Source organism: Pituophis catenifer, unplaced genomic scaffold (assembly GCF_029215685.1).
Source record: "Pituophis catenifer annectens isolate HBS135680 unplaced genomic scaffold, rPitCat1.0.hap2 SCAF_1, whole genome shotgun sequence".
Taxonomy (NCBI): domain Eukaryota; kingdom Metazoa; phylum Chordata; class Lepidosauria; order Squamata; family Colubridae; genus Pituophis; species Pituophis catenifer.
Genome location: NW_027256881.1, coordinates 147,984,952 through 148,002,598, shown reverse-complemented (window position 1 = coordinate 148,002,598; position 17,647 = coordinate 147,984,952).

Sequence of the window (17,647 nt, the reverse complement as noted above, 5' to 3'; positions counted from 1 at the left end):
CTGCTTCTAATTTCACATGATAAGCTTTCTATCCAAGATTTCGCTAGTGGATTCACAAACTCTCCCTCAAATTTTTGTACAACGATTTCTATCTCATCTGCTGTAGTAATATCTTAAAAGACAGATTTCTATTTATGAGAAAGAAGACATGTTAAAGCATAGTGGTTATTTATATAGTACAGTATAGGATTATGTGATATGCACTGCAAAAATCCAGATAACCACTAGATGGGAGGAAAGGGATAGTGGAAAATTGAGCTTGATGCTTCCATGTAATATTTTTGGATTTTTGCCAATCAACTGGGGTAGCCGTAGTTTATTAATAATAACACTGCTTTTCTTCTGTCATGAAATTCAGTGGCATAAACAATTTTCTCAGGTTGTCTCTCATCTGGTGCTGAAATCTACTTAGTTTCAACAAAATGGGTTTTATGTGCCCCTCTCGGCAACTTTTAGGTAAGGAGATAATTTGTGTCTGAGAGCTGTATTCCATGCTGGCTTAGCTTCTACCATTTATAGGGGGAAAAAACATTTTCAATCCTAGAATCTTTCTAATGAATGGCAGTTAAGAAATATATAAGAGAAAATCTTCCTCTTTTTCCTCTATTGTGTTTGTCTATGGAGATTCTCCATGGGGATGCGGTGGCTCAGTGGCTAAGATGCTGAGCTTGTAGATCAAAAGGTCGGCAGTTCAGTGGTTCAAAACCCTAGTGCCCTAGTGCCGTGTAACGGGGTGTGCTCCCATTACTTGTTCCAGCTTCTGCCAACCTAGCAGTTCGAAAGCACATAAAAAATGCAAGTAGAAAAATAGGGACCACCTTGGTGGGAAGGTAACAGTGTTCCATGTGCCTTTGGCATTTAGTCATGTTGGCCACATGACCACGGAGACGTCTTCTGACAGTGCTGGCTCTTTGGCTTTGAAACAGAGGTGAGCACCATCCCCTAGAGTTGGGAACGACTAGCACATATGTGTGAGGGGAACCTTTACCTTTACCTATGGAGATGCTCAGACATCCAGGTCATGGTTGTCCCAAAAGAGCTTTTCTTTTTTTTTTTCAAGAGGCAACTGGAGTTTCTGGTTTTTTTCTTTGAAAAGGTTTAGCTTCTCATCCAAGAAGTTTCTTCAGCTCAGTAAAAGGTGATTTTAGATAACAGTATTGTACTTCCTTATCTGGGAATGTCCCACTAAATTCAGTTGATCTAGCTTTTTACCATAATATACACAGTAGCACTACATTAGTAGTCATTCCTTAAAAGTTACAGTCCTACCTGAGCAGATCTTGCCACGGTTCAATTCCTGGATTTATGAAGAAATGGTGGAGACACTTAAGAACTTACAAGTTGTAGCCTATGTGTTTGCCCTGAAGCAAGATGGGGCCCTTCATGAATTTCCAAATGTTTGTGAAGTCCTGACGATTTCAAAAAGCCTTTGGGGACTAAAGATGGATCAGTATTTAATTGTTCTAGGTGAGAAAAACACAGGGGTGAAATCTACTTATCTTCCCTACCAGTTAGGAAGTGTGCATGCCATTGTCACATCTGATTTTGGACTTTCTGTGCATGCGCAAACCTTCTGCACATGCGCAGAGGGTCAAAAACAGGTTACTTACTGGTTAAAACCAGGAAGTAACAATGTCCAGGCGGGTGGGCGGAACCTCGCGCTGCCGCCGCTACCGGTTTGCCTGAACCGGAGCAAACCGGAAGCATTTCACCTCTGGAAGAACACCTGTGAGAGTTACATTGATATCTTTATATTGATTGTTGTAGTTATGGATTGTACTGTTGACTTTAATGACATGTTCAAATTCAACCACTTTGAAGCAGTATGAAAAATATTCTGGTAGAAAGACAAACAGAAATTTCCAACATAGAGAACTTTACAGGGGAAGGAAAAATCTCTGCCTCAATAAGAAGGGACATACAGTAAGAGTCTTGGGCAGTGAATAGACCAATATTCTAATATTCTGCATGAAATAGTAATACAGATCAAACAGCATTGAACTGGACCTTGCTACAGTACTTAGCTTAATAATGCACATCTTGGATTTTTCAAGTATTTACAACATTTTCTGATTGTTTTGTAAATTTATTCTTTGGATGGATCTGGATTTCAAACTTGCAATGAATAGATACTTTTAGAACTTGTAGGTTTCAACTTTTTTTTAGGTTAATTTTCCCTTGTTTCATGGATAATGAATTATTTCTTGACTGAATTTTTAAAAATGCATGTATCAAGAATGTTCGTTTGTTAAGATTGCATATATAAAGTTTATTAAGATTACATACATGATGTAATATCACATACATTTATCAGAGAATACACAATAATGGATATGGTGGGATATATATTTACAAGGCCACTTGCATAGGACTTAACAGTAAATGCATGCGCTGCAAATAAAAATGACATGGAAAAACATGGTTCTGGAGACTGGCAATAGATATCTATAGAATGCCACACTTAATACTAATGTTGAGCCTCAGTAGTGGAACCTCTTTAAAGAAGATACAGGATGCTGAAATACTTTGCTCTGTAGAGATGAATTCAATTTCCACCTTTCAGAATCCTCAGTCAAAATGAAAGTTTGTTGCACTATTGTTGGAAGGAACATCCTTCTAGGTTCTGCTCCAAGTGGGGAAACAGACACTGGAAACATGGAGACTGCTTGGAAAGATGGTTTAATGGTGGACAGGATCACATGGCTTGAGTTCCTGAACAGAAAAAGGGGGCAGATACAGTAAATCTTCGGGTTTTTATGCTCTCTCTGGCTCTGCATTTCTTGGGGCCCCAAAAGAGTATCCTGATTGGTTGTCAGACTCCCAGGGGGTGGGGGCCTTGCTGGCTGATGGTCACATGTGCTTCCCAGGTCACATGTGGTGAGTTTCTGCTGCTATTGTGTAGAGGGCTAATCCTATCTTTGGCAATTCCTACTATGGCTCTGCCTGAAGGAGGCAGATCTTTGTTATGTAGAATAGACTGGCCCAGGCCTTAATGGCCCATTGACAAAGGGTGGGGGGCAGGAAGGTGGGAGCTGCTTTGTCTGTAAAATATGCTTCTCATATTTCTCATCCAGGGAAATATAATATTCTGCCTTTTTCATATTTCCTAAAATATTTCACTCTTCCAGGAAAGGGGTGGGTGCTAACTTCCTACACTATCAAGAAGCGATGGGAGTTGTAATCCAAAAATTGTGAATAGGTTGGACAAGGCTACACTTGTCATTTCATAATTTGCTACAGGAATAACCATAGCTGTTTCAGAACCACTACCAAGCAAATGAGCAGGGGCTGTAACTTGTTTCATCACATCAGCTCATGGGGCAATGATAGTGGTATTTTTAGATACACAAGGGTACATGTTTAAAAGATCAGAGAAGAAACCTGCCATCTAGGCAGTTGAACTGGATGAATCTTGAGATCCTTTTGCAGTTTTGATGCTATCCATACAGTCATTCATATTTAATTACTTTGTATTTGCATAATTAAACATTGGGATCTGTGAATCAAGATGGCATCCTGCCAGTAGTTGCATACTTATGTGTTAGCAAGGTGTTTGTGGATTTGTCTAGGTGGGGGTATATCTAATAGTAATGCAGTGAAGGAGCTTAGCCTTAGTGACAAATTGATGTACTCAGCCCGCCTTACCAGCTGAAAGTAATGTATCTTTGATGTAGCTCTTGCCCAAAGCAGGGACGGGTGTGGTAGATACTCAAACCTGCAAAAATGTTGTTGTAACCTTTATGTGGCGAACCTCTTATCTCTAATTGTTTCTCAGATTCCTCTTAAAGCCCTGGAACATTTTCTGTTCTCTTTCAGGACAGGCACAGAACTGAAGAAATGTATACATTTACAGGGAGATGTATACAATCTTGTTTTTAATTTGGTATCGTTTCCTTTCCAATCCCTTAAGCTACTGTATTATGGTATTTTTTTGTAATGGATCAGTTCTAAAGCCTGTGAAGCAAAATCTGAGCTTGTCTCACGCCAGCCTGCTCCAACCTGACATTTAGCCATCACTCTCTAACCCTAATCACAATCTTCCACTCAACAGCTGGCTATGCTTACTGGGCTTGTCATAGCTGTAGGCACACCTGCAGGACACTGGCTTAAGAAATCTGCTTTAAAGTTTGGTGAGCTGGTTTTATTAACAACAGTCTGAAAATTCCAGTGGGTTGGCTTTATAGGAGAAAGCTTTGAATGGCTCAAATTAAGCCAGAGCAATTCTAATGGGAAAACAGGAGCAATAATTATCTTGACCTTTAAGAAATCAGAATATAGACACCCAGAAAAATGCATAATGATATTGATTTAAATACTTAGGTTTAATTCTGGAAGAAGCTGATTATTATCTTTTATATTGTGGGTTTTTTTCCTCCCAATCGTGAAACTTGAAGTATTATATCAGGAAGTTTCCAGATAGTTCTCTAATCCAGTTCCAGACTTGGTTAACTTTAGATAGATAGCCTCTCTGGATTTTTAACTATTTGGAGTTTTTTGTGTTTTGCGTTCCAAATCTTTAATATACATATTTCAGGGTTCTTTATTGATTCAGGAAAATATCTGCCTCATTGTATTTGTCCTAATTGGTTTGACACCTTTAATTATTTGAACTTTTCAACACTCTTTCCAATCTTAATTGTTTTGATTGATCAGTAGCTGGTTTTGTAACCTGGCTTTTATTACGTGCTCTCTTTCCTCTCAATGCTATTGCTTTTAATTTAAGTTATAAGCAACGGTTCCAAATTCAGTCAGTCAGTCAGTCAGTCAGTCAGTCAGTCAGTCAGTCTGTCTGTCTGTCTGTCTGTCTGTCATATATGGCCTTCCATTAGGAATGTGGACAGCACTTCTGCAAATAGCTGATTGAATAGTAGTCCCATTTTCAAGGTGCTTGCAAGAAAATGGAATACATGGGTGGACCTTTGGCTGAGTTCAGAGATTGCTATTATCTTCTGGAGATTTCAGAATGTGTGCTTCAAGCAAAGATTTAGTAAGCAGACAATGAATATCTGCCATGCACATTTCTTAACATCATATGGGAAAATTAACTTACCAATTTTAGCTATCCTCTGCATTTTGTACTACCAATTGTATTCATGTATGATTACATTTACAGCATAGTTTATCACTATTAATATTAAATTAGAACTTCTTAGTGGTATTTCACAGAATATTGCTACTCAGGTATACTGCTAAACCACTTTGCTGATTTTTCCACTCAGGTATTCTAACTTTTTACAATGTAAATTAATTGAAAAATAGGACAGACCCTGGGAAAAAAATAATGAATGAAATGATGTGTTATTATTCTAATAGCAATAGTTTATTCTTCCCAAGTTTCCTGGCTACCAGATATTAAATTTCAGTTCATCTAACTTTTAGTACAAGTCAGTACAATCTATACCCAAGCCTGCTAGGGATTATGATAAAGCAACATATCTGGACCAGATTGGATCAAATATTCCAACTCATATGTAGGGCTGCAATTTAGAAAATGTCATCTATTATATGACATTTATTTTGCCGTTATTTTTTTCACTATGAAGCAAACATTGGATATCATCAAAACTATTCTTCAAATCCCATTTGGCAGAGAAAATATATTATAGGAATGGAGCTCCTTAGGTATGTTAGAACTATATCTAAAACATTCTGGAAAGGCCTAGCGTCTTAATAATTACCAGTCCTGTGAAATATTGATCAAAATTGGAAAGTTCAGGGGCAAAGAATTGATTTTCTTCCAACTGTTATTGATAAGGTTTTTAAAATCACCTGTATCTTTTTGATTCTAATTCCTGTAAACTTTGACCTTTGAGAAGATTGGCAGGACCCTAGAAGGATGGAATAATTTGGAAGTGCAGACTGGAGGTGGGGGAGTGACCAAACTGGTGATACAAAGATTGTGAGCAACAACACAGAAAGAGGCAATTTCATCTCTCCTTGAGACTCCCATAGGCTCTCAAAATCATCTACAAAAGATTGGGAATCTTTTGTAGACCTGGAGAGGAAAGGAAGGAATCTTTGCACAAGCTTCACTTGTACAACTTTACTTCATCCCTGATTTGATTTAGTTCTAGTCCTGCCTTAGCCCAACTTTGGGTCAATCATACTCTCTCAGCCCAACCCACTATACAGGATTGTTGTTGGAGGAAGAGAAAGGCGCATAACGTAGATTTGTGTCCTTATATATAAAACAAATAAAGGCAGGAGATTTTTTTTCTTTTTTTAAAAAAAATGCATGAACTTGAGCCATGTATCCATATGACATAACTGGAAGAGCTAGTATAGGAAGAAATACCTCCCTCACCACCACCATCCTGGTCTTAATCTGTTTATAGCCCCAAAGTGGTTGGCTGGATTTCTGGAAGAGTAAAACTGTTAGATTCCACAGATTCTGTTGTTCATAAAACCAAGATGTGTGATCAAATTCCTGTCACTTTTTTACATGCATTGCACATCAGAAAGAGTCAGGACTTTAAATACATGGCTGTAGCATTTTTCTACTCCCCTGGCTTGCTGGTGCTCTGGATGATAGAGGCATTCACTTGTGGGGCTCCACTTATTTATTTGTAATGTGTTTTTTTAAGATTTTAAGTTTTGCAAGCTGTCACCAAATACATGTGAGAAGCTGTCCAAATTTCTGGGCTGTCTCTCTGTCTCTCACTTGCTATCAGGTTACCTATCAGTAGGTTATCAGGGATACCTACTGTAGTAACTAGAAGGTTTTCCTGCTCAATTTTTTTTTCATCCTTTGTCCTGATATTTCTTTGCCTTCCTGTCATTCTTCCTTTCATAGAAAGCAAGACCTACACATCACTGCCATCATCACTTTAAGATGTGTGGGAATTATGTATCATTGATGATGTTGCCTACCTGAATAAAAAGTGGCTCCATTTTCCTACTTTGCCAATGGATGCTGCCCACTAGGAACTCACTTCTAAGTTGACCCATCAATGTCATTGCCAATGTTCTACACTGGATGAATATTGCCCATTATGATGTCACACTGATGCTGTCATCATTTTAGGCAACAGTTGGTCAGTTGTGGCTTTTTGCAGGTTTGAAAGAGACAGCATTGCAGTTTCCTGGAGATGCCACCTACATGAAGAAGGGAAACTGACTTTGGGATGATCTTCCTATCAAAGAAGAGAGATTGATGTTAGGGTTATATATCTTCAACAACAGTCTAACTGGACTCTTGCAAATCCAACATCCAGGTTATTGACTCAGTTTTAGCCTAGACTAATTTTGCTTTGAGAGAAAACTTACTTCTCTCAGGCCACTAACTATTCCCATATTATGTGCATTACTTCCCCGATGATTAATTGTTATTTCTTACATTTGTGATGGAATCAAAGCCTAAGAGAAGCACTGTGAAAAAGGGAATTCTCTAAGCATTACATCTCTGGCTTTTTTTGGTTTTCAACCCTCAAACTCTAAAGACCAACAGGTGATGAAAAAGAGACAGAAGTGACTAGGAAGCGGGTTTGCTAGCACAGCTCCTGTCCACAGGGATGCCAACTTCAAGTGCACCATTGCAGAGTATTAGTTTTATCCACAAGAGGGAAAAGAATACAAAAGGTGAGCGATAGAAATAACCATCTTCCAACTTCCTTGATGGTGCCTGGAAGGATTAAAAATGTAGCCAACAGACAACTATTTCAGCCATCCACATCCTTGCTGAAAGAAATGTTTGGGGAGGAGACTGCTGGATGTCCCAAGCGCTTTTCAATCACTATCTTGAGAAATGTGTCCTTTGTTTTCAAACCACGTAGGGATTCTTCTGCTTTTATTTCTTCAATCCAACTCAGATCTCTCTTTGGACAGGCTGAATATTGACGAACTGAGCTCTAAATCCTGTTAGTTTCCTAATTTTTCTGTATTGTGCCTACCTAATACATTCTGATTGGATAGTTTAGAGTTGGGGATGAAGACATGTTGGCTGGAAAATTACATGAGTTGTAGATCAAACCATACGCAGATGATCCTCACATAGGCCAGTCATTTATGTATTGAACGGTAGACATTAAAGACCTTGGCAGCTAGCCTTTAGAGATACGAACCCAGGAAAGTTGTCCTGAAAAAATGTTGCTATTATACACAGGAAACAACAAGACATTAAATCAAAACCTGAAAACAATTTTTTTTTAAATTATGAAAATCAAAGTGAAATTGAAACTAAATATTACTTATATCACACTGGAAAATACAGGCTCCAGAGTTTACAAACATACGGTTAGCAAGAGATAGACCAAAACATCCCCTGTTCACATTGTAAAATGCTTGTTTTTTCTGCTGATTATTCTGCTCATTAGCTCTTTTTCCTTTTCAAGACATACAGTATTTGGACTGGTAGCAAGAAGTCTGTGTTGTTCCTATAATGCATTTAATGAAGACAGGTTTACTATCTTATGGAAACCCTAGAGCCATGGCCTTGAAGATAAATTTTAGTTTTAGCCAGAAACAATCTGGGTTGTTGTTTTTTCAAGCTTACCATTTTTTTACCAGTCATGAAGATAGAAGATAGAGTGAAGATAGAAGAGAGTGTTAATAAGATTCAACATTCTCATCCAGCTACTGGCAGAGGGCTGAAATTTTAGAACACCTCCATCGAATCAAGATTTCTTTGAGAAAACACATTCTCTGTGGGTTTGTGGGTCTGTGTCTTTTTTCCTGTGCATCCCCTCCTAAAAAGAGAAGGTGATCTTTTGAGTCGTTCCATCTTTCTCCTTCACTGAGTCAGAATACTGAACAGAACAGAATAACAGAGTTGGAATGGACCTTGGAGCAGTGGTGGAATTCAAATTTTTTTACTACTGGTTCTGTGGGCGTGGCTTGATGGGCATGGTGTGGCTTGGTGGGAATGGCTTGGTGGGCATGGCAGAGGAAGGATACTGCAAAATCTCGATTACCTCCCCACTCCAAGGAAAGGATACTGCAAAATCCCCATTCCCTTCCCACTCCTGACGAAGGATATTGTAAAATCCCCATTCCCATCCCCCTCTGGGGCCAGCCAGAGGTGGTATTTGCTGGTTCTCCGAACTACTCAAAATTTCCACTACCGGTTCTCCAGAACCTGTCAGAACCTGCTGAATAGCACCCTTCCTTGGAGGTCTTCTAGTCTTACCCCCTGCTCAGGCAGGGGACCCTATACCAAGCTTCTATTTCCTTGCACGATCCAGAGGAGTGTTCATTTTCTGAGCTTAATTGGGAGAAATAGTAAATGACATCTCCCACCCAACTGACATGGAAATAAAAATATGTTCAACAGCATCAAACCCTGTGAAAAAGGCCCAAAGTTTCAGTGCGTCCTCTCTGCTAACTTGTATTCTGGAAGCAAAGAGATTTATCTTTAGCATTTATCTTCTGGATAAATTTTCCTTTTCTCGCAAAAGAGTTGCAGATGCCTGATGCTTTCTGCAGTCAGCATTTTAGGACATAAATGCAGGCTCTGTTCGGTGAGGATTTTCTTTTGTGTTTCTGGTATACAGTTGGAAAAACTCAGGTATGATTCACACCGCTGTGCCAATTTTTAGAGAGGGGTGGGGCAAAATAATGGACCTCACTTGAGACATCTAATCTGTGAGTAATGCAGAACACATTCAGTATGAAATGTGTAACATGTTTTTAATTTGTGCTGTTTAATTACAGTAGACAGCATCTTTGACTCTGGAAGCTACAGGGCCTTCATCCATCCTCCTATTTTCCAGGTTTTAAAAGAAGCATTTGGACAAATGAATCTTGATGTTAGTTTACATGCTCGCAGTTCATTGTGAGAGAGGCCAATAAGCGTTCCACCATATCAAGAACTCTTTTTTTTGTTTATTTTTAAACTACATCCTTATTCATACATTAATGGCTCTGAATTCAGAATGAATTTTCTTTAGCTCAGATTTCATCTGATTCCCTTGATATTTTGGATATATTGCTAGACTTTTCTCATTTTGTGGCTCCAAAATGCCTTCTGATTCTGACCCGGCTAGATTGACCTCTCTTGATCAATAAATGTTTGTTAGAATAATATTTTCATTTTCTTCAGTCTAAATACAAAATCAAGTCATAAAGAGCAGTTTCTATGCAGTGGTGGGATTCAGCTGGTTCGGGCCAGCAAACCAGTAGTTAAATTGCTGGCTGGCCCTGCCCCTTCCCGCCCCGCTCATTCCAGGATTCCCCATGTGCCCCATTTTTGCTCCCAGAAGGCTTCAGGGAGGCCTTCTAGGCCCAAAATGGGGCATGGGGGGAGGCGACGAGTCCTCCCTGCAGCCCGTTTTTGACAGGATGCCGAGTGCTGCCTGTCACACCCCCTGGCCATGCCCATCAAGCCATGCCCACAGAACCAGTAGTAAAAAAAATTTGAATCCCCCTGCTAATTCTATGACATCAAAAGTGCATTGTTCGGTTTACACAATAAAGTAAATAGGTTTTTCCTTTCTATGAAAATTCATAGGAATCCCCACCTATTTTGCTTTAGAGCAGAATAATGTGTTAAGTGAAAGATGCACAATTTCCAATCCTCAGGAGGCAAATGCAAATTAAGTGCGTTCACTGCCTCAAATTGATCTAAATACACTTGAAAAGGTGGAATAAAATGGTGATGGTGATGATGTCGCCTAGGGGAAAACTGGCAAGAAGATATTTTTTCCATCTACTAAAAATGCCTCTTACTCGGCCATATTCCTCTTAGTTTGGCAAGCCTACATTTGAGAATGTACACGTTCCAAGATAAAATAAGAGTATTGCCCTGAGATACCATATCAAAAACTATGTTTCTTAAAATAGTAGGCAAAACAAAAAAAGTGCATGTAAATATTGAGACAGAGATATTACTGCTGGTGTTCAGTTGGATCTCAAAGGCTAATTGAGGTTTTATTAATACTCAAATATATTACTTTTATTTTCAATTTCTTTGAATGGTGAGTAGTCTCTGGTTCGCACTTCTCTCCCATCAGTTACATTCTGTGATCAGTGAGCAATGCCATACCTCTCTAGTCAATTTAACTGTTGTGAACTGCCTAGAGTCACTTAAGTGAGATGGGCAGACATACAGATCAAATAAGTAAACAAATCCTCTATTTTTGTAGTTCTCCAAATCCTACAGATCACTGTCTGCGGCTCCAATCTGGGTCAGGCACTGGGACCAGAGATTTAGTTTTCTAAACTTTTGGACTCGTGCTGCAGCACATCCTCAGATAACATCTCTCTAGTAGAGTGTATATTTTGGGCTATTCTGTGCGTTGTATTTGTGTGGTGCTTGGTTGGGTGAGGCTTCCTATTGGTTGATTGGGGTGTTGATAGCTGGCTGTTAAGTTGTTGGTTGTTTAGCCAGCCATCAACATCCCAATCAACCAATAGGAAGCCATATCCAACCAGGTACCGCACAAATACCACACATAGAATAGCTCAAAGTACACGTTCCACTAGAGAGAAGTTCCCTGTAGATGGGCCCCAGCACAAGTCCAAAAGCTTGGAAGACTAAACTTCTGGTCCCAGAAATGGATCCAGACCAGATTGGATCCTCAACAATATCCTGGGACACATATATTTGCCTTCATTTGTGAGATCACTCTCTTTCTTCAGTGAAGTAATACTGTAATCACTTCTGAACACTGGAAATAGAGCTGAAATGATTTAACATTCTTTTCAGTTGGCGTCAGTCAAAATACAAGTTATTCATAGGGTGCTGCAGTGCCAATTAGAGTTGATTGAGCAAGATAAAGACATCTTTAACTAATTTTCCATGTATATCTTTAATCTCCTTCACTTTCTTATAGCAATAATGCTGCAATTTAAAACCTACAGAACCTTTTGAGATTATATCCCATTGACTGCAATAAGACATACACACCAAGCATACAGAGGATTAGTTTTTTCACTTCTAATAACCAGTTTCATCACTTTCCTATTAACATTATTACCTTGTTTTATTATCTAGTTTTCCTGAAACTTATGTCTGGAAACATGAGTTTCCTTGTTTTTTTCTCATGGATAATACTTTCGGATAAATTAATATGCAAAACTGATCTCATGTATTTTCCCACATTGCTAGCGTTTTAATTTCACAATTCTCAGGTTTCACTAAAATGTAAATCTTACTCAGACAGCTATTATGCTGCAACGGCTAAGTATCTATAAGATATGAAGCCCATTATTCAAATTTCCTCTACCTCAGGCAACCACAATTTATCTCTCATTTATCTGCAACATAAGTATAATAAGATGGCATACCCATCTCATAGCATCTTAGCCATTTAAGCATTATTTCTTGCTCTTAGTTTGTAGCCTTTTGCTCCTATTTCTTTGCATTTTAGACTTCTCGGGGCCAATTTTGTATCAGCACTAGCTGCTCTAAGCTCCACTTCACCACATCAGACTTTTACTTTCCAGAAAGACTGTGAAGCCCAAAACTGTCCTCTCCACCACAGTCAATCTCCAAAATATTAAATAGGTAGATGAAATTGTCCATGACTTTGTGGGGAAGAATAACTGTTGTGAAAATGAATAGCATTTTAAGATCATTATTTAGATTGAGAAGCATAGCTATGCTGATTCCATTTAAGATAGATAGATAGATAGATAGATAGATAGATAGATAGATAGATAGATAGATAGATAGATGGGTGGGTGGGTGGGTGGGTGGGTGGGTGGGTGGGTGGGTGGGTGGGTGGGTGGATGGATGGATGGATGGATGGATGGATGGATGGACGGACGGACGGACACCGTAGATGATAGGTAGGTAGGGAGATAGAGAGATAGAGATAGAGGTAGATATAGAGGTATAGAGATACATAGACATATTCTATTTATATAGCTGGCCATTGAAAATATATGACTCTGGATGCTTCATAAACAATTAAAATATATTAAAATATATTAAAAGAACAATAAAAATAACATAAAGCTATATAAAAACCATACATCAAAATCAAAAGTCATCCCAGAGGGCTTTACTTCCCACTCTTTCTTCTTCCTGAATGACCATCGGGGCCTCACCTGGTCACCGCAGGCTTCTGCCTCTCCCAGCCACTCAGGGAGATCTACTCTGGCATGGGGTCTCACTGACGCTTCCCCCCAAAGCCTCGACTTCCTCCTGGTCACCAACATTGTGTGCTTGGTCCCCACAGTAGAGATGTCTCTCTGGGTTGACCACTATTGCAGTTGTAGCCTAATGTCAGACCTTCCCCAGTCAGATTGTTGTAGAAATAAAGAACTGAAGGACATTCCTGGGTCAGACAGATCTGTTTATTTTTGCGCAAAGATTCAGGGCTTTGTTTGAAAGTTGCAACCTGAATGAAGATTGGTCATTTTTCTATTACTTAAATATGTTTTCAAGACAAAGAGTCCCATGAGCCTTTTCCGGCTTCCATATATGGTTACATTAAAAATACATTTCACTTACATTACACTTTACTAATTATCAAACCATTACATGCTACTTAATACAATTATTTTGGCTATACATTTTCACTACTTCATGATTTAACCATTATACCTTAACTAACCCATCACTTCATGTTTTACAACTGTTCTTTAAAAGCTGTAATGTGTAAATGCAGAAATTATGACTATACTTTTAAACAATAAATAACTTTTTGCATCCCCTGTATCCGTCCAGATGTTCACATTTGATTCTGTTAAGAAGATGTATAGAATCAGAGAGTTGGACACAGGGCCATAGGTCAAGTGATTATGGGGACATCCATGAACTAATTGCTCAGTTCTATTCACCAAACTCCATTCTTAACTTTTCTGCTGGATGACAGCTGAGCCTTATCAGAAGATATATTTAACTAATAAGGCAGTCCAGCTGCTTTTAGCCAGCACGTATCTTTAAGTGAATAGATGAGCTCATTCAAAGGTTGCTTAAAGTTCATAGGATTTGATCTGACTTTATATACCTGACTTGGAATGATTATTTCTTTTATTCACCTTTTATCTTCTCTTATTTATCATGATGCCATCTCATATTCCCCCCTTATGGAAGTTTTTCCATGCATAAACTTTCATTACTGCTTACATTCAATGTCTTCTAATACACAAAGCTAATATCTATCACTCCACACAATACATAACATATGATTAATCTAAGCAAGATAGTATTCTCTCCATTCTTTTCCTGACCCCATCTCAACATATGTGTCTGTATCCTGAGCTTTTTCTTCCATCAGGCGCTCTGTTAACACGAATGCCTGCTCTTTTTGCATCTCTTTTACTGCTCTGATAGATAGCTGTCTTAGTACAGGGATAACACAAGGAATAAAAACCAAGCCTGCTACAGAACAAATCAACAAAAACAATATTTGCTTAATCCACCCGGACCCAGGCACCCAAGAAAACCACATGTCCGATGTGTGTAATCTTTGACCTATCTTGGATGCCCTATCCTGTAAATCCTTGGCAATTCCTCTAACCACACCTGATTTGTTCATGTAGAAGCAACAATCTTCTCCCAGAAATAAACACACACCTCCTCTTTCTGCGGTTAGGAGGTCTAAGGCACGTCGGTTTTGTAAGACCACTGCAGCCAATGAGTCTATTTGATCTTGGACCTCTACTATCGTCCCAGCTATCTGATTCAAACTTTCTTGAAATTCCTCTGACAGTTGTTGAAACTGAACTACTGAGTGTGTTAAACCACCTATCCCTGTACCCACAGCAGTTCCTATTCCCATGACTACTAATAGTGGGATTAGGATGGGTACCCGTTTTTGAACATGTCCCATGAGAGGAACAGGGATGGTGTGTTCTCCACTGACAACACCTATTTTAGGAAAAAGGTGTACTAGTGTGCATGTTCCAGTCCAATTTGTTGGTAAACATAAATACGCATTTGTCCCACAATGAAAGAAAACTCCCTTTTCCCCTACACACACACCTATGTTCATGGAGAAAGCATGGGCTCGATGGTCTTTTCCATTAGTCCAGACTCCCAAAGTCCCTGCTACAAACATTCCGGCCAGAGGCTGTAATGGGACTTCTAGGGAAGGGTCCCTTTGCTTATCTCTGATGATTGGGCCTTCTAGAAGATATCGGGAGGTACTATTCCCAGGGGGAAAGAGGACACACATGCCAGTGCTGGATCTAATGGAGAGCCAGAGAGGGAAACGAGGGGGCTGAAATGGATTGGGGCACCTTTCCAGGGAGGCATTTCCGGATCCCTTCCATCCTCCCCATCTTGTGATGAAGGCAGTTGGTGGTGGGGAGAAAGAGACCTTATGACGAAATGAGTGATGTGCAGAAGGAAAAAGATCTTTGGTTAGTTTTACATCTATAAGGTCTGTTTTAGGACCAAAGGAAATTTCTGATGGACATTGTTCTTCTGTGAGGGATCCTACAGGCCTACCAGATTTCTGATGTCTCTTTACACACAGTGAAGGTGTCCCTATGAGTTCCACACCCGTGGCTATCGGGCCAGCAATAGGAAGGCGGCTTTTTCCTAGCCGTTGGAATGCCTTAAAAAAATCTTCTTGTATTGGAGACACTGGTGCTTTATTCCTACTATCTTTTTCAAGGACTATTGTAGCTTTTGTCCTTGCCCAAAGTTGTGGTTTGACAGGAACTGCATGATAAGATGAGGGGCTAGCAGATAAACACAACCAGCATTTTTCACCAAGGTTAGGGTCATACTGATTAACAAGGTCTTGACCCACTTCCAGTATCTTTGATATGTAGTCTCCCCTTCTCAGTTGTTGCATGGGCCCATTCTCCTTTTCTATTCCCCCCGGTACTGGTATTGTTAGACTCTTGACTTTAGGTTTAGGAGTGGGTTTGGGTCTAAGGCTCCCTCCCCACCTTATGATACCACGCTGTTGGCGGGAGCGGACTTTATCCAAAGGGTCCCCATTCAGTGTTGTGATGCTGTTGTTTCCCCTAGGATTTTTGACATCTCCAATTCCTTCTTCAGGGACAAGGGGAATTTCTTGAACATCCACACAACATGGGGAACTACTGTTCAAGCTAGCATCACTCACTAGACCCTTGGCTAATAGTACCCACAACCCCAAATAAATCATCATGACTTTATTCCCACACCCACAGGGCCTTTAAGAGCGCAAGACCCGAATTTTACACGTTCACCAAGTCCGGAAGATCTGTAGAAGTGTATGTAACTTGGGTGAGGTCAATTTCAGTTGGATACCTGGGTTTCCCACAGAGCAGATCCTTGTACATATAAAACAATACTCCCAGAAGTACTATACCAGTGATGGCCCAGAGTCCCCACACCCAATCTTCCCAAACCATGAGTGTGTGTGTTTTTGATAAATGCTTGCTGAATACTATCACTGTTAATGGGTGTTACATTAAAATCTACAATTGTGGAATGTTGTCTTTCTCCGTTCCAAGCTTCGGCTGTGCGTAGAGAACCAGCTTCCGGGGTGGTTCAGCAAAGCTTGACGATCACCACCGCGCGTGGAGAGCCCGTTACCGGTAGGGCTCAGCTAGATGTCTTCTTGAACCTCAACACCAAGGGCCGGTCAGTTGTTGTCACCTGGTATGTGGCTGGATCACTTTGGTCTGCGGGCTTCAGTCTCGTCCAGTGGATCCAGGACCGTCCTTCCAGGGTCTTAACTGCAAGAGGTGAACACATCACAACAGTATATGGCCCTTTCCATCTAGGTTTTAAAGGTTCATTTTTCCAATGTTTTATCCATACTCTATCTCCTGGTTTGTAGTTGTGACCTGCAGTGGTAATAGGAGGGGGTCTGCATTCCTGCATATAATGCCTCAGTTTGTTGACATGATTGTTGTGCTGTTGTAACTGCAAAAGTAATTTTCTTGCTTCTACCCCCCCTTTTTGCACTAAATCTGGCCAGCCTTGAAAATGATGCTTGAACAAGGCAGGAGGTCTCCCATACAGAAGTTCGAAAGGAGACAGCTGGTATTTGGTTCGAGGAGCTGTTCTGAAAATGTACAAGGCCATGGGGAAAACTTGAAGCCATGGCAAGTGGGTTTCTAAGCACAGTTTTGTAATGATTGCTTTCAATGAGCGATTAGCCCTCTCACATTTCCCGCACGATTGAGGCCGAAATGAACAATGATACCTCCATTTCAGGCCTGCAGCTTCAGCCAAGTGGCGATTTATACGTTGCACAAATTCTGGGCCATTGTCAGAGCTGATGGTAGATGGACATCCAAATCTAGGGATTATTTCCTTTAAAAGAAAGCGTGCTACTTGTATAGCTAACTTATTTCGAGTGGGGAAGGCCTCTATCCATCCAGAGTAAGTGTCAATGAAAATGAGCAACGCTTTATAACCATGGCATTTGGGCATGTCAGTAAAATCCACCATTAAATAGTCCATGGGTAAGTAGGAGATTGGCTGCTGTCCTGGTGGTAAGCGCGGTCCTTGCTTAGCATTCACTTGTGCACACGTAGGACATTGGGAAGTTGCCTTGGCAACCAGACTCTGCAAGTTGGGTATGTAGAATGTTGCTTGCAACTGTTGGGCCAAAGCAGTTTTGCCACTATGTGAGGTTTGGTGTGCCTCTGATACTAAAGGCCAGGCAAGCGAAACTGGTACCACTAAGCGATTGTCTGGAAGAGTATACCATCCCCTCACCAAGCTGGCTTTCAAATCTCCTTCAGCTTTCTCCTTCTCTACCTGAGTATAGGTGGGATAAGATCTTTCAATGTAGGATTCAACTTCTTGTGC